Raw genomic sequence first — 13,974 nt, forward strand, 5'->3', positions numbered from 1 at the left:
TGTACTGGGACCAAAAATGGGTCAAGAACTTTGAAGTTACATTGCGTCCTTCCAATAGCTTTTGTGTATAAAGAAAAATATGTACAGTAACTCAGTTATGCTTCCACACTGCAATTGAGCTACTGCACTTGTGTAGTGTCCCATTCACTTCAGTGGAATGAGCACTCCTCTTTGTCTGCTTACTCATCAGGGTCCACAACACATTCATGGAACTCAGAACTCAGAAGATGAGGTTAAAAGATGCCAGCCCAAATTCACAATATTTTAAGTCCCAATAATTTCAGTGGGTGAGTCTGGTGCTTAAGACTTTGCAACTGAAATGAACATGACCTAAAAATGTTTGATTTTGACTGAAGTATAACCAAAATCCTGGTGTTTCTGCTTGATCGAATGTTTCAAGATTTTAGGGAATAGCATCATAAATGTGTTCACTGAAGCAAGTCTCTTGAGGTAATTACCCTGCCTCCGCAGTAATTCTATAGCTACTCCTAAATATAAAATTCTATACAATTTCCTTGAAAGGATTTCACCTCCATAGCAGAGAAGTCCTACAAAGCTCTTGAATTGTTCTTTATAACTATTTTTTATTACTTATCTACACAATAAATGTTTTGTTTTCATAACCATAAACTCCTACCAGTGCCTCTAGAATTTCCCTTAAAATCTAAAAGGAAGCTTCTCCAGCATTCACTAAGCCAATGTTTCTGAGGGAAAGAGAAGGTGCAGGGCTTCATAGGCTGTTCGCAGAGGGAAAAACAATTACAAGTGCTTTTGGGAAGTGAGCAGTCTGAGAGAACTACAATGCTGATATTTGCTTCATTTTAGCTTGAGAAATATGCGATGCCAAACATATTCCACCCATCTGGAAATAATTAATACGTTTCAAATGATAGATGCATTTATATTGTGAAGAATTATCTATTTGAGGGCATTCATTTCCTAAAAGTATCCACAATTTGGCAGGCACAATGATGGCAAATTATAGGCAAGAGAAGTGATCAAAAAATGCTGATGGACATTAGTCCCAAAATATTCTAACTTATTGCTGTCAATATTTATATCACATATTTCATCTCCTTGCAATGAAACCAGTTGTTGGCTAATAATAACTGGATCAGAAATATTAATAACTTAAAGAAGGGGTTCTGTCAAACAGCGCTTAGCTACATAGTCAAGGATATGTTACTCCTGCCCACTTAGTACTCTTGGGTCCAGTGGCAGCCTGTGGTGCAGATGGAGCAGCTTCTCCATCTGCACCACAGGCAGTATCGCTGCTGGGTACTGAAAGGGGAAGGGCAAGGCAGTGTGCACACACTGTGGCAGAAATGATAGATTGCTCTGGTGTCATGCCCACACTGCCCTGTGCTCCCTGCGGTCTTGCTCCTTCCCCTCTCCGTAAGCAGCACTGATCTGTGCTGTTGAGATGCCTGGTCAACAGTGCTGCCCTGCCCTTGAACCACTTCTGCATTGGTTCAAGGAACCCGCTGGAGAAGGGAAAAGTCCAGCAGGGTTCCCCACTGACTTTCCAGCCTATAGTCCTTTCTGGGTAGAATTCAAGAGGATTATGAATCCTCTGCCAAGTTAAAGGGGGATACAGTGGTACCTCAGGTTACAGACACTTCAGGTTACAGATGCTTCAGGGCACAGACTCTGCTAACCCAGAAATAGTACCTCGGGTTCAGAACTTTGCTTCAGGATGAGAACAGAAATCGCTCGGCGGTGGCACAGCGGCAGCGGAAGGCCCCATTAGCTAAAGTGGTACCTCAGGTTAAGAACAGTTTCAGGTTAAGAACGGACCTCCAGAACGAAGTAAGTTCTTAACCTGAGGTACCACTGTGCAGACTGTAAATAATGCTTTGGTTAAAGTCAGAAAGACCAGGCAATAGCCTATTGTGTAGCTATGATGCCTTGCAAGTGTACAGTAGGGATCTTTGGACTGGAGTTTGAGTTGTTATCATTGGGGTGGTATCTAACATAACTTTGGTCACCATGGCAGAATGCAAACTGAAGGATACACATGGAAACTCTTTGCCTTGCTCTGGCAAATTCCTGTGGAGCCCACAGTGAGCACATCCCAGTCCTTTAAATGGAAAAAAGAATGGAACTTCCATGGACATCACCTTGAATTTTATGATGGAAAGATGGGATACAAAATCCATACCTATATCAATCCCACTTTATTAACATCCGCCTTGGGACTGTGCTCATCCTTGTGCAGGCTGGTGTCTACAGAACACAAGAAGCTGCCTCCTATTGAGTCAGATGATTGGTCCATGTAACTCAGTATTGTCCACACTGACTGGCAGCAGCTCTCCAGAGTCTCAGACAGGAAACACTCCCAGCTCTACTTGAAGATGAGGAACCTGGAACCTTCTGCGTGCAAAGCAGGTGTTCTATACTGCTGAGCTACAGCCTTTCCTCCATAACTGATGAGAAGAACTGGTTTGCCCAAGTGTTTTCTAGGCACTAAATCTGTGCTGTTAATAAACACTGGCAGCTGTAGATGTTGCTACACTGTTGTGTTAATACATTCATTTCAGTGTTGGTTTTTTCCAGTTATTTTATAGTCTTCCTGTAAGCTGCCTTGAAATACTCTGACTAAAAGGTGGCATATAACTGTTTTAAAAGAAATAAATGAATTGATGGGAAACAAAAGGGTTGAGTTTACACTAGACTCTATCCCCATAGTCCTGCTATAGGCTCCTTATCTATCTTCTTGTTTATGGATGCTTAAAGCGCAATCCTATATACTCAGAAGTAAGTGTGTGCAGGTGTGTAAAGAATTTCAAAGCTATTTCAAATTTTGAAACTTTCTCAGACAGTGCACCCAGGAAGCTGACATCAGCAAGGGAAAAGTTGGTAGTGTCCTTTTCTGCTTTTGGAGTTTCACACGCTAGCAAGGTTATGCTTAAAATTCTACAAGGCAGGCTTAAGCAGTATGTGGACCAAGAACTCCCAGAAGTGCAAGCTGGATTTAGAAGAGGCAGAGGAACCCTGCTTATTTAACTTATATGCAGAATTCATCATGCAAAAGGCTGGTCTGGATGAATCCCAAGGTGGAATTAAGATTGCCGGAAGAAATATCAACAACCTCAGATATGCTGATGACACAACCTTGATGGCAGAAAGTGAGGAGGAACTAAAGAACCTTTTAATGAGGCTGAAAGAGGAGAGCGCAAAATATGGTCTGAAGCTCAACATCAAAAAGACTAAGATCATGGCCACTGGGCCCATCACCTCCTGGCAAATACAGTAGAAGGGGAAGAAATGGAGGCAGTGAGAGATTTTACTTTCTTGGGTTCCATGATCACTGCAGATGGTGACAGCAGTCATGAAATTAAAAGACGCCTGCTTCTTGGGAGAAAAGTGATGACAAACCTAGACAGCATCTTAAAAAGCAGAGACATCACCTTGCCAACAAAGGTCCGTATAGTTAAAGCTATGGTTTTCCCAGTAGAGACGTATGGAAGTGAGAGCTGGACCATAAAGAAGGCTGATTGCTGAAGAATTGATGCTTTTGAATTATGGTGCTGGAGGAAACTCTTGAGAGTCTCATGGACTGCAAGAAGATCAAACGTATCCATTCTGAAGGAAATCAGCCCTGAGTGCTCACTGGAAGGACAGATCGTGAAGCTGAGGCTCCAATACTTTGGCCACTTCATGAGAAGAGAAGACTCCCTGGAAAAGACCCTGATGTTGGGAAAGATGGAGGGCACAAGAAGGGGGTGACAGAGGACGAGATGGTTGGACAGTGTTCTCGAAGCTACAAACATGAGTCTGACAAAACTGCGGGAGGCAGTGGAAGACAGGAGTGCCTGGCGTGCTCTGGTCCATGGGGTCAGGAACAGTCAGACATGACTAAACGACTAAACAACAACAACTCTTTTGGAATGTAGCAGTTTGATAGTTTTGTTGCTCTGTCTTGGCATCATCCCTGAAATGGATTAAGGAAAAGCTGTGGAAACCTATATACAACAATGATTTGCACAGAATTTGATGCAGAATATCCTTGAATGTCCTCTTAATAACAAATAATATAAACATGAGCATTCTACAACCTTCAAAGCAGATGAGTGCAGAATAATTTAATCTTAACACTGAAGTAACAAGATCACCTAGCTGCACACAGAATATGCACAGCAATGTCAGATGAAAATTATGAATGTATCATCATTACTAGACCTGCCAGGATGTGTTCACTTTGGTGATACCACACTGAGGATCCAGGAGTGTGACAGAGCTACAAATAGAACATCGTCAAAGGATGAAATGTAACCTGATTTTCATGCTCAGTCTGATCACTTTGTTGATATCGTGCCCAACAACCTTCCACCAAAATGCATAGGAAAGCATCTAGAATCAGTTTTGCGAATGTGATATATTTTATTTTCTGTGACACGAGTGGTACGCCTGCTTTGCAACACATGTGACTAAGCTATCAATGAAGAGACAAAATAGCAATGAGCAGCATTACAGCATTGCTCCAGAACTGATTAAGAATTATACATTGATTAGCAACTGATAAAGAACCAGAGGCACTGACAATCATTCACGGGTTAAATCTATTTAAATCTTGTAAATAAATGACAAAATGAGAGACAGGCATAAGCATCATTTTGAGCCTTTCAGTTTAAAATTTTGCTTTAATTACATTTCAGCTTTTTAATTAACTTGCTGTATCTTCTATTGTTTCATACAGTACTTTTTTGTTTTTGTTTTGCAAGCCATCAAATAACTTCTGTTCTAGGGCAGCTATATAAATGCAGTTAATAAATAAATAATAAATAAAACCAGCAACCACGTGGATAGCATCTAGTAACATTATTCATTGATGGAGATACATTTATCTGCACTGTGTATTTTTATGTCTTTGCGGGAAAACCACAGTTTCTGTTGCACCTAATTACTTTCCCCTGCAGCTTTAAACAGTGCTGGCTTTTAATATTCCGCTGGAGTACAGAAGAGTCGATCCTTTAGTGTAACTAAGAAATGTCTGCAAAAATGTTAGTACATCTTGCCTTTTGGCATTTGCTAAATAAGAGCAGTGTCTTCTGAAATAAAAGGGATGGCTATGGGCAGGGGAAGCTGGAAATCTGTAGGGTGCTGATTAAGCCATCCATCGGGTGGCCTGGCTGTGGCATAAAATGTGTTGCATCCCACAGAACAAGACTTGCACAATGTGGCCCACCAAGCTGCATGCAAACCATCAGTCAAACATTGCGGCCTACTAAGTTGACAATGTCCAGGTTTTTGCAATCCTGTGCTGGTAGCTAAAGCGTTTTTTATGTGTTGTATACGCATCACAACACTGTGACACCAGATAGCGCTGTGGAGTTACGTTTTTGCCAACGCGATTTCTCATACAAAGTTCACAATGCGTTTAACTGAAACACTGCTTTGATGTGTGTAGATCCAGCCCATATATGGCTGAGTTATTATTACTGGGCCAGATTCAACTAAGTTGTTCTGTGAGTGGGTGCCAGCGCAAGGGCTCTTGCTAGTAAACATGGCTTTCCCCTTCTCTCCACCCCCTGCACCTCCTAAACCAGCTCTTGGGGGGTTGGGAAAATCCCCAGGACAGAAAATGAGGTGAAGAGGGAAGGTATTTATGTCGGGCAAGCAGAAGTTTTTGTGCTGATGGAACGCTGTACTACAATGTTGAATTCTTTCCACTGTTATTAATTTCATTTACATACCAGCTTTCTGCCAAGGCTTGGTGGATTACAAAATTGTACACACCTGGCTTTGGAAGCTAGGGAATCTGCTTTTGTTTTTAAAACCCAGCAGAGCTATTTCATGCTGCATCCATGACCGTTCACATTCAGCAGCCTGGGGAAAAAATGAGTAAATGGTGTAACCCAGAATGCAGTTCAAAGGTACTGGTGGAGTTGTTTTTAATATAATATATGAACAGAAATAATATTCAGGTTCCCTAATAATTCTGCAAGTAGGCCTCTTTTATCTGCAGACAATTTGAGTCAGGATACAGATTCTACAGAGCAGAATCCTCTTTATGTTTAGATTCAGCGATCCTGTGCCATTGCCTGCTAAATAGTGCCAAAACCATTGGCGGAGGAAGGGGGTGCAGGGGGTGCGGTCCGCCCCGTGTGTCATCCCTGAGGGGAGGTGCCATCGCTGCCCCACCTCCCTAGGATGCTTGCAGTGGGCAGCGCCCCCCCCATGGGACACTTGTCGTCCCCCAGGTGCACAGCATGTGCGCCGCTCTGGGTGCCAGAGCAGCTAGCTCCGCCTCTGGCCAAAACTTGCCACAGTTCTTTAGCTTGACCACTGTGTTGCTATTGGAAGGCCCTTTGTGATTCCAGACTATTCCCTTGTACTTGCTTTCTGGTACAGTGGTACCTTGGGTTGCGAATGGGATCCGTTCCGGAGCCCCGTTCACATCCTGAAGCGAACGCAACCCGTGTGCGCGGGTCGTGTTTTGCCGCTTCCGCGCATGCACGTGACGTCATTTTGACCATCTGCGCATGCGCGTGTGGCAAAACCCAGAAGTAACGCGCTCCGTTGCCGCAGAGCACAACCCAAAAATACTTAACTTGAAGCACATTTATCCCGAGGTATGACTGTACTTCCTAGTTCACCCCGTCATGCTCTATCCTGCTTGTGCCTTAGTTTTAACCAGGGCTGGGGAACCTACATCCCTCCGTATGTTGCTGGGCCGCAATTCCCATCATTCCTAACTTTTGACAACACCGGCTAGGACTGATGAGACTGATGGGATGTGGAGTCCAACAACATTTGGAGGGCCCAAAACATACAGGTGTCAGTTCTGGCTTCCCATCATCCTCAGCCATTGGCCATATGAGCTGGGGCTGAGGGGAGTCATAGTTAACAAACGTCTGGAGGGCTAGTGGTTCCCAACACCTGCTCTCCAACCTGTCAACCCTACAAACAGCCAGGTATTGAAAGTGTGATGGGATGACACCTTTCCTTGCTGTTCATTTAGCTGAAATATTGCACAGCAAACACAGCAGGCTTTGTTTGTATTTAGAGAAAGCCAGTTCATTTATTTTATTTTTTTAACCTAGCTGGTGTGAAGTTGTCGTATGAATGTATATAATGCAGTGGCAAGGTTTTCAGACCCAGTGCAGTTTGTTGCCAGGTTTCTGCCATATTACTATGAACCTGATTAATTACTAGAGGAAGTTTCAGATTGCTACCTCTAGTATGAGGTCATGGTTTAAGAAGACCATAATTTTTATCACGGGCAATGATATCACATTATACTGATGAAATACACTTGGAAGTTACTTGGATGAGTGTTATTGATATCTTATAGCCAGTGACAGGCTGTCCTGTCACAAGGTATGTTATGTTCCCAGTTGGCAGCCTTCTATCTTGTGTTTTAAGCAGATAACCAAAAGAATCCAGCAGTTCTTTTTACATCTGTCGCCCCTTTGGGTAACTGCATTGCATCCTTTGTTCTCAGATCTGCTCGCAACTCTATTGAGTGTGGCATGCATACGTTATTAAGGGTGACAATTAACTCTAGAAAAGCTCGGAATAGTGTATTTTAATTCAAAGTATGATGTAAACACTATGTATGTATGCAAGAAAACAAAACCAATCCACACTGTAACTTAATTCTTCTGCATTCTATAATTCCATGTATCCTTTGAAGTTGAAGTAGAGACACTCAGGCCAAGGAGCCAACGTTCCATCATGCTCCTAAAGTGGGTCTGAGACTATTTTGTACTGTTCGTATGTGTTAATATTTTAAGGTGCAAATCGCCTTAGATGTCTTTGCAGAAAGGCAATCTAAAAAATTAATAAATAAGCAATGTTAACATTAACATGCATACATACCATTAAAATATAGCAGAAGCAGATGAAAATGTTTGTTAAATCATAGCGCCATTAAATGATCCGAAAAAGAAAACCATTTAAAATAATAATTAAAAAGTCTTTGTGGATGCCCTAGGTAAAGGTAAAGGGTAAAGGGACCCCTGACCACTAGGTCCAGTTGCGGACGACTCTGGGGTTGCGGCGCTCATCTCGCTTTATTGGCCAAGGGAGCTGGCAACATTATGCAGAAAATGATGGGTACAAGCTGCCTCTACACATGTCTGAGGGTCTGTGTGAATCACTTGTTGATTTGTACAGCTCAACTACTGTATGCACTGTATACACGGCTAAACAAACTGTACACTCATTGGACATTACTTGTGAATAACATATGAGTGTACGGTTCAACTAGAACAGAGATTCCGACTCTGGAGGAACTTTCTGACAGTAAACGGTTTTCGACAGTGGAACAGATTCCCACGAGAGGTGCGGGTGGACTCGCCTTCCTTAGAGGGTTTTAAATGGAGTTTGTATGGCCATCTGTCATGTTCAGATTCCTGTATTGCAGGGATTTGGACTAGATGATCTTCAGGATCCCTTCCAACTCTACTATTCTGAGAGAAGGGGCTTGGATGTCAATAAATGTAGGCAGTGCTTCAGGGAGCTCGTTCCTAAACTCCAAAGCTTGATAAAAAAAGTAAAGGACCCCTAACAGTTAAGTCCAGTCACGAACAACTCTGGGGTTGTGGCGCTCATCTCACTTTACTGGCTGAGGGAACCAATGTTTGTCCGCAGACAGTTTTTCCGGGTCATGTGGCCAGCATGACTAAGTTGCTTCTGGCGAAACCAGAGCAGCACACAGAAATGCCGTTTATCTTCCCACCGGAGCAGTACCTATTTATCTACTTGCACTTTGATGTGCTTTCAAACTGCTAGGTTGGCAGGAGCAGGGACCAAACAACGGGAGCTCACCCCGTCGTGGGGATTCGAACTGCCGACCTTCTGATCGGCAAGCCCAAGGCTCTGTGGTTTAGACCATAGTGTCACCTGCATCCCGATCACAGCTTGATACCAGCACCTTAAAAGGAAAACAAATAGGCAACCAAGTAAGTGTTGAGAAACAGGCATATTGTGAAATTCTAGCTGCTACATTCTACATTTTGCACTCTTCAGACTATCTTTAAGGGCAGCTTCACGTAGAGGACATTCAAGCAATCTGAATTAGTTGCCTAGCACTATTGTAACAGGTGTAGAAGAATGAACGAATTTTAAATGTTCACGTGAGTGTTGCCCTAAATCTTTTCAGCTTCTACATGGTATCTTTAACAGAGATGAATGTTCCAACCATGAAGCCTTCTTTTTGCAGAAATGCAGCATCTTTTGGTACAAGGCAGGGGGACGGGGGGGGGGGCACAACAACTAGATAGCACTTCGTTCTCTAAAGTGATTTTCCTTCATGGCTTTCTGGGTCAAACCCTCTCTTTGTGAAAGTACTATTTTTAGGTAATAATGATTTCCACTCAGGATGACACCAACCCTGAATCTGGTTGCAATATGCTTGCGATAAAAGAAAGAAAATGACTATCTTTCTATCTATCTATATATATATATCAGAAGCCGCCAAAGATCCCAATCCCAAAATATTATAAAGGATTCATATGTATATGCATATACGAAAATGGGAAATGAACCAAATATTTAGCCATCCGTTTGCCAGATTTTACATAGATAATGCTTTCCATTTAAAGTAAATTATCTGAAGAAGGGTACCACAGTTTCAATTCCCTCTGTGGTATTGGATATTAGGAGGCGCAGAAATAGAGCTCATAAAATATTTCCATTAATAAGCTCTCCTTTCTGTATCCTTCACCTTTCTGTTATCCTTCACCGGAACACTCAGTTCATGGATGTGTGTGTGTGTGTGTGTGCGTGATTTAAATAGACTAACAGGAATCAAAAGCTATACAACACAGATGCTACTCCAGCGATCTGAATCAGGGCAGTTTTTAACTTCATTAAATTGCTGTCATATGGTGTCTGCTGACATGCCTCAGACTTTGGAGAGTTTTACCCATCAGGTATTCTCTAAGATTGTTAACAAGAACAGCAACGCTCATTAGGGGTTCCCCAAAAGCAGCTAATTAAGGGACAAAGGTTGCTCAGATTGTGACAATTACACCTGTAGGTCTCTGTAGAAATACCAAAATCGCACACAAGCGTATGTTTGGTTGCTTAGAACAAGAAATAAAGACCCAGTCCATTAAAAAAAAACGAGAGGCAGAAAGCTGTCAACCATTTGAAAAGCTTTAGGAAAATGATCATCCAATTAGTGGCTATGATCAAATCAGGCATGAACTCTCTCTGGATGGCTCCATAATTTTCCTTCTTGCATGGTGTAATTTCATATAGCTCAAATGAACTCATGAGAGGTAATTCAGTTCCAAACAGTTTTCTCATCACTGCTAATTATACTAATACATTGAAATTCCTCCTACAAAATGCATGAGCCCTTTAAGCCACCTCATTAATGTGATATAATTTTTGCTAGAATATATATATCAAACCTATTATCACCACAGGTTTTCTTTATCATTTTTTTTCCAAGATGTCTATCAAAATCCCTGAAAAAGTAGACTTCTTGGATTTGGCTTTCTCACAATTGTCCTTTTCTTTGAACTGCACTTGTCTACTGTTGCATTAAAAGAAGAAGAAGAAGAATGCCAGCGCTGTTACGAGTATTGGAAAAGGTATCCCTTATACCCGTTGGTTCCCCCTCCCTGAACACTTGATTCCTCAATTTCCCCCCAGTTGTAGCTGATTCTTTAAATGGCAAATGGTGCATGCAGTAATGTGCAAAAATGAGTTATACAAACTGAAAGCAGGGGTGTAAAAAGAAGCATCATCTGAGACTAAAATAAAGACAGATTTTATGGTATTTATGTCAGTTAATTTAACTGCTGGTAGGGGCCTTTGTTGAAACATGAGTTAGTTCCAGTGTTTAACCTTGCAGCATTAATTTATGCTTTATGGCATGAGTACTTCATCACTCCCTCCTTGGAAAAGACAGTTATCTCATTAGCTGGAATTTAATGAAATGCAAGGATACACTTCTTAATTTCAAAGATTACTATAACACAAATCAGGTGTAAATCTCAGGCTGACTGTTCTCTCCCTTTGTCTGTTTTTTTTTTAAAAAATACAGCCAAAGAGGTTCATTCTGCAATGATTTCACAAAAAGTTCCTTTGGTGAGATATATGTCACAGCTGCTATCGGAAAGGCAGGTCTCATCTGTAAAAGTTGGTTTAACTTCGCAGTGATACTAATGACAATTAGGAGTTCCATAAAAATATAATAATGCTAGGAATGCATGATTACTGCCATGAACAGTGAAGGTTACGAATGAATTGTTGATTTCAAGGCGCCCGGAGGGGGGCAGGATCACATTCTAATAATTTGTTTCGAATTCTTTATGTTTGCAAATTTCACAATTCCAAGGGATAAACATATCAATCTTTGGGCTGTTTGACTAGCATATTGTTGTGCCTAGTGCTGAAAAAGTTAGCTTCGTGTTATCAAATATCGCAGAGGAAACCTCAGGTCCAGGGGCCAAAAGCACTCTCCATGCGCCTGCCCACACCACAGACCTTCCCCAGCCACAACCCTCTCCAGGTCAACCCTCTCTGACCTTGCATCCCACCCTTTTCCAGGGTTTTTGTCTGGCTAGAATGTATCCTTAAACTCTGCCTCTTACTTGCATGGAGGATAGAGAAGGGTGCATGGATATGTGTAGAAACCAGCCCGTGGTGCAAAGGAAATATTTGCATTGCTTCCCCCACCCACTTTTGCCTCTGGCCACCACCAACACGTTTCTGTGGCTCCCAGAAAGTCGCCTAGATTGGAAGATGACCCTCAGGCTGAAAATGGTTGGTCAGCCTGGAGTAGGGCCTGGACCGCTTGGCCTCAGGGAGGCAGTCACCTCTGGCAGCAGGCTGGGGGCAGGTGGGAGGGGTAGCAGATCCAGGCCCCCAAAGGAGCACACTGCTCACCGCCTCCAGCACTTATCACCCACGGCTGATGCTTGGGAAGAGCAGGGCTGTCGCTGCCTACTGCTCTCCAACCTACTTTCTTTATCCTCTGCAGTCTTCAGCATGCTGGGACTTCTCTGGGTCGCCTCCTGTTGCCTCAGGTGGTGGTGCAGGAGATGGTGATGGGGGACGCACGCCATTTTCTGTTTTGCCTGAAGAGGCCAAATGTCTTGGCTTGGACAGGACAAAGGGGAACAATAACCAGAGAACTATCTTTGGGCCTTCCTCCTGTGATGGGATATTTATCATGGCTGGAGAAATACTTTGGGAATCCCCTAATTTGACACCGCTTTCACACAAATGATGTGGTTCACATCTCTTAGCAAGAGTGCGACTTCCACAGACTATTTTGTAGTCCTCTTTTGAAGATCATTTTGATTGCTTAAAAGTGCCATTTTACCATTTCTTTCTTTCATCCACAGCTGCCTGCTTTTTTGGTGGAGATTCATAAGACCAAGGTGGATATGTGATGCCACAGAAAATGGGGATTTTGCAGCTCATTACCCTATTCATACAGAGAATATGAATCAGTTTATTGGTACTGAGAAATTGGGTAGTGATTTTCCCACCTCTGTTCATGTAGTTTAAGGCAAGAGGGAAATCCACTAGTATACACAGAGCTCCCCCACCAGATCACACCTGGATCTATGAAGCAACTAGCATTGTATTAAAAACCAGGTAAAATACAGGGTGGGGTTCCATATATTAAATAAACAGCCTTGAAATCACTAGTTATAAAACAATAAAGCACACCATCAAACCAATTAAAGGCTGCTAAAAGCACCAACAAAATAGCTTAAGCAATCATAAACTTAAAAAAACCCTGTAGCAATAAGTACAATCTGCCTACAGGAATCTCTGCCAGCATCTGCTGCTGTTTGGGCTGGTTTTGTTGGTTTTCTTATTTTCATTTTTTAAAATTCTATAGTCAGCATGGTCAGTGGTCAAGGAGGATGGGAGCTGGAATCCAACAACACCTGGAGGACCACAGGTTACCCATCTCTGATCTAGTCCACCTGTAACTGCCTTATACTGGTCCATATAGCCCAATATTATCTACTGTGACCAGTAGTGGTACTATCTTCAGTTCCCCCCCAGAACTGTAAATAGCCTGGTATACTTGAAGGCCTGCCTGTTCCAATAGGCACATGCCTGAGGACTTAGAAATCAGAGTTTCTTCTGCATCTGATTTGGGGCAGATGGTTAGACAAGAAAGGGTATTTTCAGTGGTTGCCCACAGGCTCCTGAACTCTCTTCTCTGGAAGGTCCATCTGTCCTCCTTTTCCATGCTTTTGGCCTTCTGAAGAAAGACAAAGACCCTTTATTTAAGAGGACTTGGGGATGTTATGAAAATGTGTACATCCATCCTATGGTAGCAATGGTGGGTGGGACTCCATAGTGGGTCTACACTACTTCCTGAACTTTGCCAGCTTGCTAAACTCTGCCAAAGCTTCTCTCTGTTTTTGTCCCCTTTCTCCATGTATGTGGCCCCTGAGAAGAAATTAATGCAAGCTCCAGGGCCTGTTTTGGGGCATGTTGGGGCAATGAAGCGTCCCACCCCCACCCCCGCCAGACTGCCCAGTTTCTCCTGGTGGCGGGACACTGGTGGCAGTATGCCCATGTCCTTTCAGCAGGTGTACATGGAGTGCCCCCCAACCAGGGGCCTCCCTCCCTGCCAGCTTCCAGATGCCCTTCAGCCATCCAAACCCTGGCTGTAGGATTGCTCCCCTAATGGTCTGCCATTCTTATTGATATTTATTTCATTGCTGCTGCTTAATTGTTGTTTTAAATTATTATGTACCCACCATAGTGCTTTTAATTATTTTAAAAGTATTAGTGTAATTCTAGGACAAATTGTGATTTTGATTGGTTTTGATTTTGCTAGCAGTATTGGTTATCATAGTATCATTCATATCTATATCTATATCTATATCTATATCATCTATATCTATATCTATATCTATATCTATATCTATATCTATATCTATGCAAGATAAAAATACTTGAAAATAAACAAACAATCAAATTAATTATTTATAATCATGTACCCATCACTGATGAGAAAAGATGAAAAGTGTGCTGCAG

This window comes from Podarcis vaucheri (genome assembly GCF_965113315.1).
Source record: "Podarcis vaucheri genome assembly, chromosome: 1".
Classification (NCBI taxonomy): Eukaryota; Metazoa; Chordata; class Lepidosauria; order Squamata; family Lacertidae; genus Podarcis; species Podarcis vaucheri.